Below are 12,500 nucleotides of genomic sequence, written 5' to 3' on the forward strand. Positions count from 1 at the left end.
AATGATCACAAAAGCCTGTGGCCAGACTCACAAAAGCACTTACGCAAGCACTTACGAACCTGTACATCTTTTCTCAATCTTTGGCGGCTTTGTTTACAATTATTAAACAGTTAATGAGCTCCGAAGCACCAGGAGGCTGTTTATAACAATAACAACAGTTGATTGGCAAAATTTTCATGCTTGTAAACTGTTTAATAAATGTAACCAAAGCCGTCAAAGATTGAGGAAAGATGGACACGTTCGTAAGTACTTGCGTAAGTGCTTTCGTGAATCTGGCCCCTGGTCAATTGGCCGTGTGGTCAAAGCCTAGACTTTCACCACAAAGATATTTCGTCTTTAGCCCTTTCTTCCTTCCCCTTTAAGTAAGCCTGATGAGGCGGGCTTCAGACTTCGAGAGCCCTAAAGCCTAATATGGCGTCCTCAGCCGTCTCTTCCCTCCACAAGGACATCAGATCAGCCAGGCTGGGACCATCAGGAGGCACGGAGAGCGAGCTACTCTGATTTACGGACCTATCACAAAACTCTGATGGGCTGTAACGCCAGGGGAAGAGTTGGTCCCCTAAGATACGATGGGCTTAGAGAACCATCCTTAAGAAAGAGCACCACAGCCCCTTCCTCCGTCTCAACGACCCAAAGCAATCCTTGCCGGATTATCTGAACTTTGCAACCCTTAATTTTAAGATTAAAAAGCATCCTTAGATATAGAAGAACATAACAACAAACTTCTTCAACATTTGAGACATGATCCACATTGCACACTCATTGCAATTATCTCCAATATCCAAGAAAAATTAGGGTGAATTACCTTTTAGAAAACGGCATAGGAAAGCAATGAGGCATGAAAGGGTGGACTGGTATATATATTGTCATCATTGGCGATGTTATGATTAATTGCTTTTCTATACGCCACCACCTGAGAGATAACGGGCTCACTATAAGTGGTTATCATTGCCTGATGCTAGCCCAGCATCTGGGTGGTTCACTCTCTGTGATATGATGATTCCTACAGTGAGTAATTAGCGAACAATGCTTGGCTCACTCTGCAGTGACTGTGTGTAACCGGCCTCATCACTGCTATTTGTTCAGTACAGGGTTGTTAGACCTTTATATACTCTCACCTCTAACCGAAAATTGCTTCGCTTAATCTTGTAAATGTTTTATTTATTTTTTAGGTTGTAAATTTTAATAGTCGTAATAAAGTTGTAAAATTTTAATAATAGTTTTTAGTTATTTCTTTAGGTTGTAAATTTTAATAATCGACCAATCCATTAAAAATTGAGGAGGCTGTGGTGGTGGATGAGTCGTGCAGGTGTGTGGCCTGGGGGAGCTGTGGTGGTGGTGGATGAGACCTGCAGGTGTGTGTCCTGGGGGAGCTATGTTGGGTGGATGAGTCGTGCAGGTGTGTGGCCTGGGGGGCTGTGGTGGGTGGATGAGTCCTGCAGGTGTGTGGCCTGGGAGAGCTGTGGTGGGTGGATGAGTCCTGCAGGTGTGTGTTCTGGGGGAGCTGTGGTGGGTGGATGTGTCCTGCAGGTGTGTGGCCTGGGGAAGGCTATGGTGGGTGGATGAGTCCTGCAGGTGTGTGGCCTGGGGAGGCTGTGGTGGGTGGATGTGTCCTGCAGGTGTGTGTCCTGGGGGAGCTGTGGTGGGTGGATGAGTCCTGCAGGTGTGTGGCCTGGGGAGGCTGTGGTGGGTGGATGAGACCTGCAGGTGTGTGGCCTGGGGGAGGCTGTGGTGGGTGGATGAGTCCTGTAGGTGTGTGGCCTGGGGAGGCTGTGGTGGGTGGATGAAACCTGCAGGTGTGTGGCCTGGGGGAGGCTGTGGTGGGTGGATGAGTCCTACAGGTGTGTGGCCTGGGGGACTGTAGTGGGTGAATGTGTCCTGCAGGTGTGTGACCTGGGGGCTGTGGTGGGTGGCAGAGACCTGCAGGTGTGTGTCCTGGGGGAGCTGTGGTGGGTGGATGAGCCTTGCAGGTGTGTAACCTGGGGAGCTGTGGTAGGTGGATGAGTCCTGCAGGTGTGTGTCCTGGGGGAGGCTGAGCGGGTTGGATGTGTCGTGCAGGTGTGTGGCCTGCCGGCTGAGCGGGATGGATGTGTCGTGCAGGTGTGTGGCCTGGCGGCTGAGGGGATGGATGTGTCGTGCAGGTGTGTTGCCTGGCGGCTGAGGGGGATGGATGTGTCGTGCAGGTGTGTGGCCTGGGGGAGCTGTGGTGGGTGGATGAGACCTGCAGGTGTGTGGCCTGGGGGAGCTGTGGTGGGTGGATGAGACCTGCAGGTGTGTGGCCTGGGGGAGCTGTGGTGGGTGGATGAGACCTGCAGGTGTGTGGCCTGGGGGAGCTGTGGTGGGTGGATGAGACCTGCAGGTGTGTGGCCTGGGGGAGCTGTGGTGGGTGGATGAGACCTGCAGGTGTGTGGCCTGGGGGAGCTGTGGTGGGTGGATGAGACCTGCAGGTGTGTGGCCTGGGGGAGCTGTGGTGGGAGGATGAGACCTGCAGGTGTGTGGCCTGGGGGAGCTGTGGTGGGTGGATGAGCCCTGCAGGTGTGTGGCCTGGGGGAGCTGTGGTGGGTGGATGAGACCTGCAGGTGTGTGGCCTGGGGGAGCTGTGGTGGGTGGATGAGACCTGCAGGAGTGTGGCCTGGGGGAGCTGTGGTGGTGGATGAGTCCTGCAGGTGTGTGTCCTGGGGGAGGCTGTGTTGGTGGATGAGACCTGCAGGTGTGTGGCCTGGGAGGCTGAGGGGGATGGATGAGCCCTGCAGGTGTGTGGCCTGGGGTAAGGCAACACATCACAGCAACAAAGTTGGGACTGAGAGAGGCGACACAACAGGAGCGGAAGTTTTCAAGATGACGGCGGCGGCTCCATCACTCGGGGTGATGTGTTTGTCCTGTGTCTTTGTTCCTCTACACACCTAGTTGTGCTTGCGGGGGTTGAGCTCTGGCTCTTTGGTCCCGCCTCTCAACTGTCAATCAACTGGTGTACAGGTTCCTGAGCCTACTGGGCTCTATCATATCTACATTATAACTGTGTATGGAGTCAGCCTCCACCACATCACTGCCTAATGCATTCCACCTGTTAACTACTCCCACACTGAAAAAATTCCTTCTAACGTCTCTGTGGCTCATGTGGGTACTCAGTTTCCACCTGTGTCCCCTTGTTCGCGTCCCACCAGTGTTGAATAGTTTATCTTTATCCAGCCTGTCGATTCCTCTGAGAATTTTGTAGGTGGTTATCATGTCTCCCCTTAATCTTCTCTCTTTCAGGGACGTGAGGTTCAGCTCCCTTAGCCTTTCCTCGTAGCTCATACTCTCAGTTCCGGGACCAGTCTGGTGGCATACCGCTGAATCTTCTCTAACTTTGTCTTGTGTTTAACTAGGTATGAACTCCAGGCTGGAGCTGCATACTCCAGGATTGGTCTGACATATGTGGTATACAGGGTCCTCAATGATTCCTTTGTGTGTGTGTGTGTGTGTGTGTGTGTGTGTGTGTGTGTGTGTGTGTGTGTGTGTGTGTGTGTGTGTGTGTGTGTGAGTGTGTGTGAGTGTGTGTGTGTGTGTGTGTGTGTGTGTGTGTGTGTGTGTGTGTGTGTGTGTGTGTGTGTGTGTGTGTGTGTGTGTGTGTGTGTGTGTGTGTGTGTGTGTTTGTGTCTTTGACCCTCTAGTGACCCTCTAGTGACCCTCTATCACCTCTCTTCTCTCCCTCTTCCCCCCCACCCCCCTCCGCCTCGTCTCAGGGAGGAAGTGTGACAGAGCAACTAGAGAACAATTGTGTTGTCTTACAAGAGATGTGTTCTCCTGACATTCTTCTCCTGGCACTTATCTCTCCTCCTGCTGCTGCTCTCTGTCTCTCATCTCTCCCCCAGACCGTCTCCAGGGCCCGGGCTCCACACAGGAAGTGACGCACGGGGCTACAACCATTACTTCTCTCACAACGGTGTCAATAACACTTTTATCCTCAAGGTTGAGTTTAAGTGTGGCGATTACCAGCTGGTGGGGTGGTGTGTGTGTACCTGTGTGTGTACCTGCTGTGTACCGTGTGTCTGTTTGTGTACCAACTGTGTACCTGCTGTGTACCTGTTGTGTGCCTGCTGTGTACCTGCTGTGTACCTGTGTGTGTACCTGCTGTGTACCGTGTGTCTGTTGTGTACCAACTGTGTACCTGCTGTGTACCTGTTGTGTGCCTGCTGTGTACCTGCTGTGTACCTGTGTGTGTACCTGCTGTGTATTGTGTGTGTGCATCAGCTGTGTGTATCTGCTATCTGCTGTGTACCTGCTGTGTACCTGCTGTGTACCTGTTGTGTACCTGCTGTGTGTATGTGACAGTGTCAGACCACTTAGGATGAACTGAAACAGGAATTTCCTTAAGTACTTTCGTATATTAATACATCTTCAGAAGGAATAGAAATGTTCATTCCTTTGAACATTTTCATCACGTGTTATTTTTCGTGATTTACAAACACACACACACACACACACACACACACACATATATATATATATATATATATATATATTATATATATATATATATATATATATATATATTATATATATATATAAGAAAAACAGAAGTCACAATAAAATAAGAAGCAAACAAAGAACTCAAACTGAATAAAACTTCTTATCAGAAGATAAAAGATATCAAGCGACACAGATATAAAACAAAGCACTTAAACACACTTAAAGGGATCAAACCACATATATAAGTTATAACTCTCACATATAAGTTATAACTGTCACATATATAAGTTATAACTCACATATATAAGTTATAACTCACATATATAAGTTATAACTCACATATATAAGTTATAACTCACATATATAAGTTATAACTCACATATATAAGTTATAACTCTCACACATATAAGTTATAACTCTCACATATAAGTTATAACTCACATATATATAAGTTATAACTCTCACATATGTAAGTTATAACTCTCACATATATATGTTATAACTCACACATATAAGTTATAACTCTCACACATATAAGTTATAACTCTCACATATATATGTTATAACTCACACATATAAGTTATAACTCTCACACATATAAGTTATAACTCTCACACATATAAGTTATAACTCTCACATATAAGTTATAACTCACATATATAAGTTATAACTCTCACATATGTAAGTTATAACTCTCACATATATATGTTATAACTCACACATATAAGTTATAACTCTCACACATATAAGTTATAACTCTCACATATATATGTTATAACTCACACATATAAGTTATAACTCTCACACATATATAAGTTATAACTCACATATATATATGTTATAACTCACACATATATAAGTTATAACTCTCACATATATATGTTATAACTCACACATATATAAGTTATAACTCACACATATATAAGTTATAACTCACACATATATAAGTTATAACTCACACATATATAAGTTATAACTCTCACACATATAAGTTATAACTCTCACACATATAAGTTATAACTCACACATATATAAGTTATAACTCTCACACATATAAGTTATAACTCTCACACATATAAGTTATAACTCTCACACATATAAGTTATAACTCACACATATATAAGTTATAACTCTCACACATATAAGTTATAACTCTCACACATATAAGTTATAACTCTCACACATATAAGTTTATAACTCACACATATATAAGTTATAACTCACACATATATAAGTTATAACTCTCACACATATAAGTTATAACTCTCACATATAAGTTATAACTGTCACACATATAAGTTATAACTCTCACACATATAAGTTATAACTCTCACATATAAGTTATAACTGTCACACATATAAGTTATAACTCTCACATATATAATAAACAGAAATTAATCAATTAACTACTAGAACAAACCACACTGTTAAACTTACGTGAAGTGATCAGAGTGGAAGTTGGTAACTAACACATCGATCATTAACACTTATACAACTATTAAATTAATGACTTTACACTTACAAGAAAAGTATATAAAACCCGAGGAAGGTAGAAGATAATTACTTAACGCTCGCCAAGATCTTATGAACACTTAAATATTAAAGTAAACTTAACACCAAAAATTGTATTATAAGTCTTAAATAAAATACTATAATAATAATATACGACATTAACACTTAAAGTAAGTAAAAAAAGGAGACAAAATATGGTAAACTAAAATGAAACAAAAATAATAAAGTCAATATGAGTTACATTTTGTGTAGGGTAAAACTAGACATTATACCATGTGTAATACCTTACAATGGTATACACACATATATATATATATATATTCCTTTATAGATATGTACAACCCTGCTGGCACAATGAACTTAAATGACCTGTAATTCTATCTTAACCAATTACGACACCCGACCATTGTTACAGGTGATCTCAATGCTAACTATCCCACATGGAGTACAGGTACTCAGAATACTGCAGGCACCGATCTCTACAACTACTAAGACACTGCACCAGATATTCTCCTCTCACCGCCCTACCTAACAACCTACTTGAACTACAGAACCAGTTATGAAGCCTCACTGGACGTCTGCTGCGGCTCGGGGCACTCTCAGCATGAACTCCAGTTTCCTACTGGACCAGATATTGGTAGTGACCACAAACACCTCATTATTAACATACCTTGAGGTTACCTTGAGGTGCTTCCGGGGCTTAGCGTCCCCGCGGCCGGTCGTCGACCAGGCCTCCTGGTTGCTGGACTAGTCAACAACATTGACTAACTTTCAGCCACCAACCACCCCCCCCCTCTATCGCTTCGAAGGGGAACATTAAGAACCTAGATAAGGAAAAATGGGCTGATAGTGTGTGTGTCCCAGACACTGATAGTGTGTGTGTCCCAGACACTGATAGTGTGTGTGTCCCAGACACTGATAGTGTGTGTGTCCCAGACACTGATAGTGTGTGTGTCCCAGACACAGACGATGTAGGCCCAAACACGCGACTGTCCACAATCACCTCGGCCCAGATTCACGAAGCAGTTACGCAAGCACATACGAACCTGTCCATCTTTTCTGAATCTTTGGCGGCTTTGTTTACAATTGTTTAAACAGTTAATGAGCCCCGAAGCACCAGGAGGCTGTTTATAACAATAACAACAGTTGATTGGCAAGTTTTCATGCTTGTAAACTGTTTAATAAATGTAACCAAAGCCGTCAAAGATTGAAGAAAGATGTTCACGTTCGTAAGTGCTTGCGTAACTGCTTCATGAATCTGGGGCCCTCGGCCATAAATTCTGCAGCGACCCAAATGTTCAAGAAAACTTCAGGACACAGGTCCAACAAGCCACTTAAACCATAGTGGTGGAACACGGAATGTGCACGAACAGTCGCTTTACGTCGACGAGCCATACACAAAGACGTCATCCCTCCCTACAGAACTGGGCCAGTCTCCGGCGGGCCACGGGCGACAATCTCCCGTCACGCAGGGTGCAGTCGCACCTCCACAGATCTCCAGTATCATCTACTGATACTGGTAATGGCTCAAAAGGGCCACCACTTACGGGCTATTCATGCCCGTGCCACCTTTTGGGTGGCTTAATCTTCATCAATCAATCAATCCGGCGGGCCACAGCAGCGGCCAAAAAAAACCATACAGTCAGCAAAGCGAGCATCATGGACACCATTCTCTGACAACCACACACCCACTACGCCACATTCAAAAGTCTGGGCTACATTTAACAGCATTAAAGGTCACCCAACATTCCCTTCGTTCCCCCTGATGATCAACGGTTCACTCTGTCAAACACCTCAGGAGCGTACAAGTGTTCTCGCTGAATGCCTTAAAGTTACCCTCTCAACACCCTTCTTTCATGCCAAAGAACTCCCCTCAGACAAGACACTGACCGTGCCATACTGCTACCCATGCTCGGCGTCGACAACATGTACACCTTAAGCGAGCTACAATTAGCCTTAACCCGCCTACCTCTTGGCAAGGCACCTGGAGAAGATGGAATTCCATATGAACTCATTAAATATCTTCCATCAACTGCACATAGTACTCTCGTAAATTATTACAACCTATGCTGGACTCACGGAAATATTCCCTCACAATGGCAGACCAGCATTATTCTTCCGTTCCTTAAACCAGGAAAAGACCCATCCCAACCTGGCGTCATATAGACCTATCTCCCTACTATCATGTCTCAGTAAAGTCATGGAAAGACTAGTACATACTCGCCTCCAATGGTATCTAGAGTATAATAATATTATACCGTCACTCCAAGCTGGATTTCGACCGCAATGCTCCACACTCGACCAAATACTTTGCCTTGAACATGACATCCGCACCTCCCTCAGAAGCAGTAAATATTGTCTTGTTGTCTACCTATACGTCAAAGTTTTGATAGCATTCCTCATACTTGCCTCCTTCGCAAAGCTTGCGCGTTTAGGCGTACAGGGAAGATTACTTTTATGGTTACAATCCTATCTTACGAACAGGACCTCTAAAGTCTTCATACAAGGTGAGTTTTCCGATGACATCCAATACAAACGGGTGTCCCACAAGGCTCCATACTAAGCCCAACCCTTTTTGCTGCATTCTTAACAGATTGCCTAACACCCATCCTGTTAAACCTCTCGGCGTACGCCGACGACTTAACACTGTATTATTCAGACAACGCCTTACCTAATACAGTCTCAACAATGCAAACAGCACTTGACCACCTCATAGATTGGACACAACAATGGGGCCTTCAAGTTAGTACTACCAAAACCTATTATCAAATTTTCACTAAAAAAGACTCGTTCATCTACCCCCCCTCACAATACACAACACTCCCATCCAACACGTACGAGAACATAAATACCTTGGCATGCACTTAGACTCGCCCTCACTTACCTGGACAGCACACATTCAACAACCTTAAACAGACGACACAACCCCGACTCGCCATACTGAAAGCCCTCACTGGCACCACCTGGGGAGCATACCATAAAATCCTGCTCCGTTTCTATACAAGCAACATTCGCAGCCAACTAGACTATTGTTGCCAAGCATATGCATCGGCTGCGCCTACTAACCTACAGAGCCTAGAGGTCATCCAAAACAATGCCATGCGACTTACATGTGGCGCAATGCGTTCCACTCCTATCCTCGGACTTTACGGGAAACCGGGCCTCCACAAGCCTAGCCACCAGAACGAGACATAAGTGTGTGCCAACTATCTGTTGTCACAGCTGATTATATGCCTTATATGAAGCTCTCCAAATAATGACACATTACCAGTCGGGACATATACAATCTGCAGTGACTCCAAGAGTGTGATTCAAGCCACTACGTACTCTTCAACACCGTGCAAGGAGTTGTCTAACCCATGTCTTCAACTTCTTCATGAACACCAATTGAACGGTTATGACACCCTCTATCCAATGGGTCCCAGCGCATTGTGGTATTCTCCATAATGAACTAGTAGATCAACTAGCCAAAGCAATGCACAACACGCCTCACATTACCCGTCATCCAATTCCCCATGTTGCACGTAAAGGAGTTATGTGCAACACCTTTGCACCACTCACCTTTGAGCTATGGGCTCACCTTTGTACTACGGGTCCATTAAAAAGAAATGGGAACTTGGAAACATGTCAGATATAAAAGCAGAGACATTGATATAGCGATGACCAGATTAAGGCTGGGACACACCACACTAGCAGCACAAAGCTCTAAGTACAGAACAGACATCAACGAACTCTGCATTCACTGTCAGGTGCCTGAAACAGTCGAACACTATCTCCTGCACTGCTTCCGACACTATAGTGCCAGAGTGCACTTCAAACAAGTACTTATCTCACTTAAAATACCCTTTACCATGGAGCATATATTAGGAGGCGGTGACCACTCGTTACAAGACAAATAGTCAAAGCACTGGCTAAATATCTGCAATCGACCAACAAATTGGGTCACATGTGACCCGCGCCACATGTATACCTGGCGCCACATGTATACCTGGCGCCACATGTATACTGGCGCCACATGTATACCTGCGCCACATGTATACCTGGCGCCACATGTGACCCGCGCCACATGTATACCTGGCGCCACATGTATACCTGGCGCCACATGTATACCTGGCGCCACATGTATACTGGCGCCACATGTATACCTGGCGCCACATGTATACCTGGCGCCACAATGTATACCTGGCGCCACATGTGACCCGCGCCACATGTATACCTGGCGCCACATGTATACCTGGCCCACATGTATACCTGGCGCCACCAACAGCTAAACAGAGACACCTGCCTCGTGGCAGCACCATGGATCAGCTGACGCCATAAACACAACACACTACGGTGCGGCAAGTCTCCCTACAACACACACCTCTGTTGTAGTCGCCGCTCCTCTGTCTACAGCACAACGCAACAAGCACCTTTGTAACTGTTATCATGCTCAACATAAAGGCGGTCCACCAACACCTGTGCTGGTGCAGTCATCGTGAGGACAAACCCTTCATGGAAACTGCACCTACTATCAACAAGCAGAACAGCTATGAATCAGATTACAAGTCCAACTGTGCACAAACTGAACAACCCAAAGGTTGGTATTTAACAAAGGCAAAACATTGTCAAAGTTGGACCAATTGGAACATAAAATCATTGTTATGAGTTGAATCATTATCTGCTGGAATCCTATTTTAAAATTCTACACACTTGTATGACTGGCCAGTCGGATTGGTGAGAAATGGATCCTTATATATGAGGAACTTACGGCCTCTGTTAAGGGCCCATCAGGTACGTTTTTCAAAGCGTTTTTTCTTAAGTTCATTTATTGATTTTATAATAGCAATAAACATGTTACAATTCCATATTTTTTGGGGGAGGAACTTTGACTATTTTTATTAGTAAAACTAAACATGAAAATCCCCAACTTCAGATCCTTTATTATATGCTAATGTGTCAGGAAATTGTCATAGAATGATTATATCTGAAACGTGTGGTCGTATACACACACTTCCAAATGTGTAATATTCCTTGAAAAATAAATAAAAAAAATTAAATCTCCCTTTTTACTTAGGCTGAAGTACTGAAACTTGGAACAATTCCTGCTCTTCTCATGTACAACTTGTCCAAGCTTATTGGTTCACACTGAACAACTTTTAATACACTAATCTAATAAACCCATCATCATGCACCAGTTAAGTTCACATTATCATGAACAGTTAAGTTCCCATTATCATGAACAGTTAAGTTCCCATCATCAAGCACAGTTAAGTTCCCATCAACAAGCACAGTTAAGTTCCCATCATCAAGCACAGTTAAGTTCCCATCATCAAGCACAGTTAAGTTCCCATCAACAAGCACCAGTTAAGTTCCCATCATCATGCACCAGTTAAGTTCACATCATCAAGCACAGTTTAAGTTCCCATCATCATGCACCAGTTAAGTTCCCATCATCCAGCACCAGTTAAGTTCCCATCATCATGCACCAGTTAAGTTCCCATCATCAAGCACCATTAGTTCCCATCATCAAGCACAGTTAAGTTCCCATCATCAAGCACAGTTAAGTTCCATCATCATCACCAGTTAAGTTCCCATCATCAAGCACAGTTAAGTTCCGCATCATCAAGCACCAGTTAAGTTCCCATCATCAAGCACCAGTTAAGTTCCCCATCATCAAGCACAGTTAAGTTCCCATCATCAAGCACCAGTTAAGTTCCCATCATCAGCACCAGTTAAGTTCCCATCATCAAGCACCAGTTAAGTTCCCATCATCAGCACAGTTAAGTTCCCATCATCAAGCACAGTTAAGTTCCCCATCATCAAGCACCAGTTAAGTTCCCATCATCATGCACCAGTTAAGTTCCCATCATCATGCACCAGTTAAGTTCCCATCATCAAGCACAGTTAAGTTCCCATCATCAAGCACCAGTTAATTCCCATCATCATGCACCAGTTAAGTTCCCATCATCAAGCACCAGTTAAGTTCCCATCATCATGCACAGTTAAGTTCCCATCATCAAGCACCAGTTAAGTTCCCATCATCAACGCACCAGTTAAGTTCCCATCATCATGCACCAGTTAAGTTCCCATCATCAAGCACCAGTTAAGTTCCCATCATCATGCACCAGTTAAGTTCCCATCATCATGGACCAGTTAAGTTCCCATCATCAAGCACCAGTTAAGTTCCCATCAACAAGCACAGTTTAAGTTCCCATCATCATGCACCAGTTAAGTTCCCATCATCAAGCACCAGTTAAGTTCCCATCATCATGCACCAGTTAAGTTCCCATCATCATGCACCAGTTAAGTTCCCATCATCAAGCACCAGTTAAGTTCCCATCATCAATCACAGTTCAAGTTCCCATCATCATGCACCAGTTAAGTTCCCATTATCATGAACAGTTAATTCCCATCATCAGCACCAGTTAAAGTTCCCATCATCATGCACCAGTTAAGTTTCCCATTATCATGACAGTTAAGTTCCCATCATCAAGCGCACCATTAAGTTCCCATCATCATGCACCAGTTAAGTTCCCATTATCCATGACAGTTTA

Source organism: Procambarus clarkii, chromosome 14 (genome assembly GCF_040958095.1).
Source record: "Procambarus clarkii isolate CNS0578487 chromosome 14, FALCON_Pclarkii_2.0, whole genome shotgun sequence".
Taxonomy (NCBI): domain Eukaryota; kingdom Metazoa; phylum Arthropoda; class Malacostraca; order Decapoda; family Cambaridae; genus Procambarus; species Procambarus clarkii.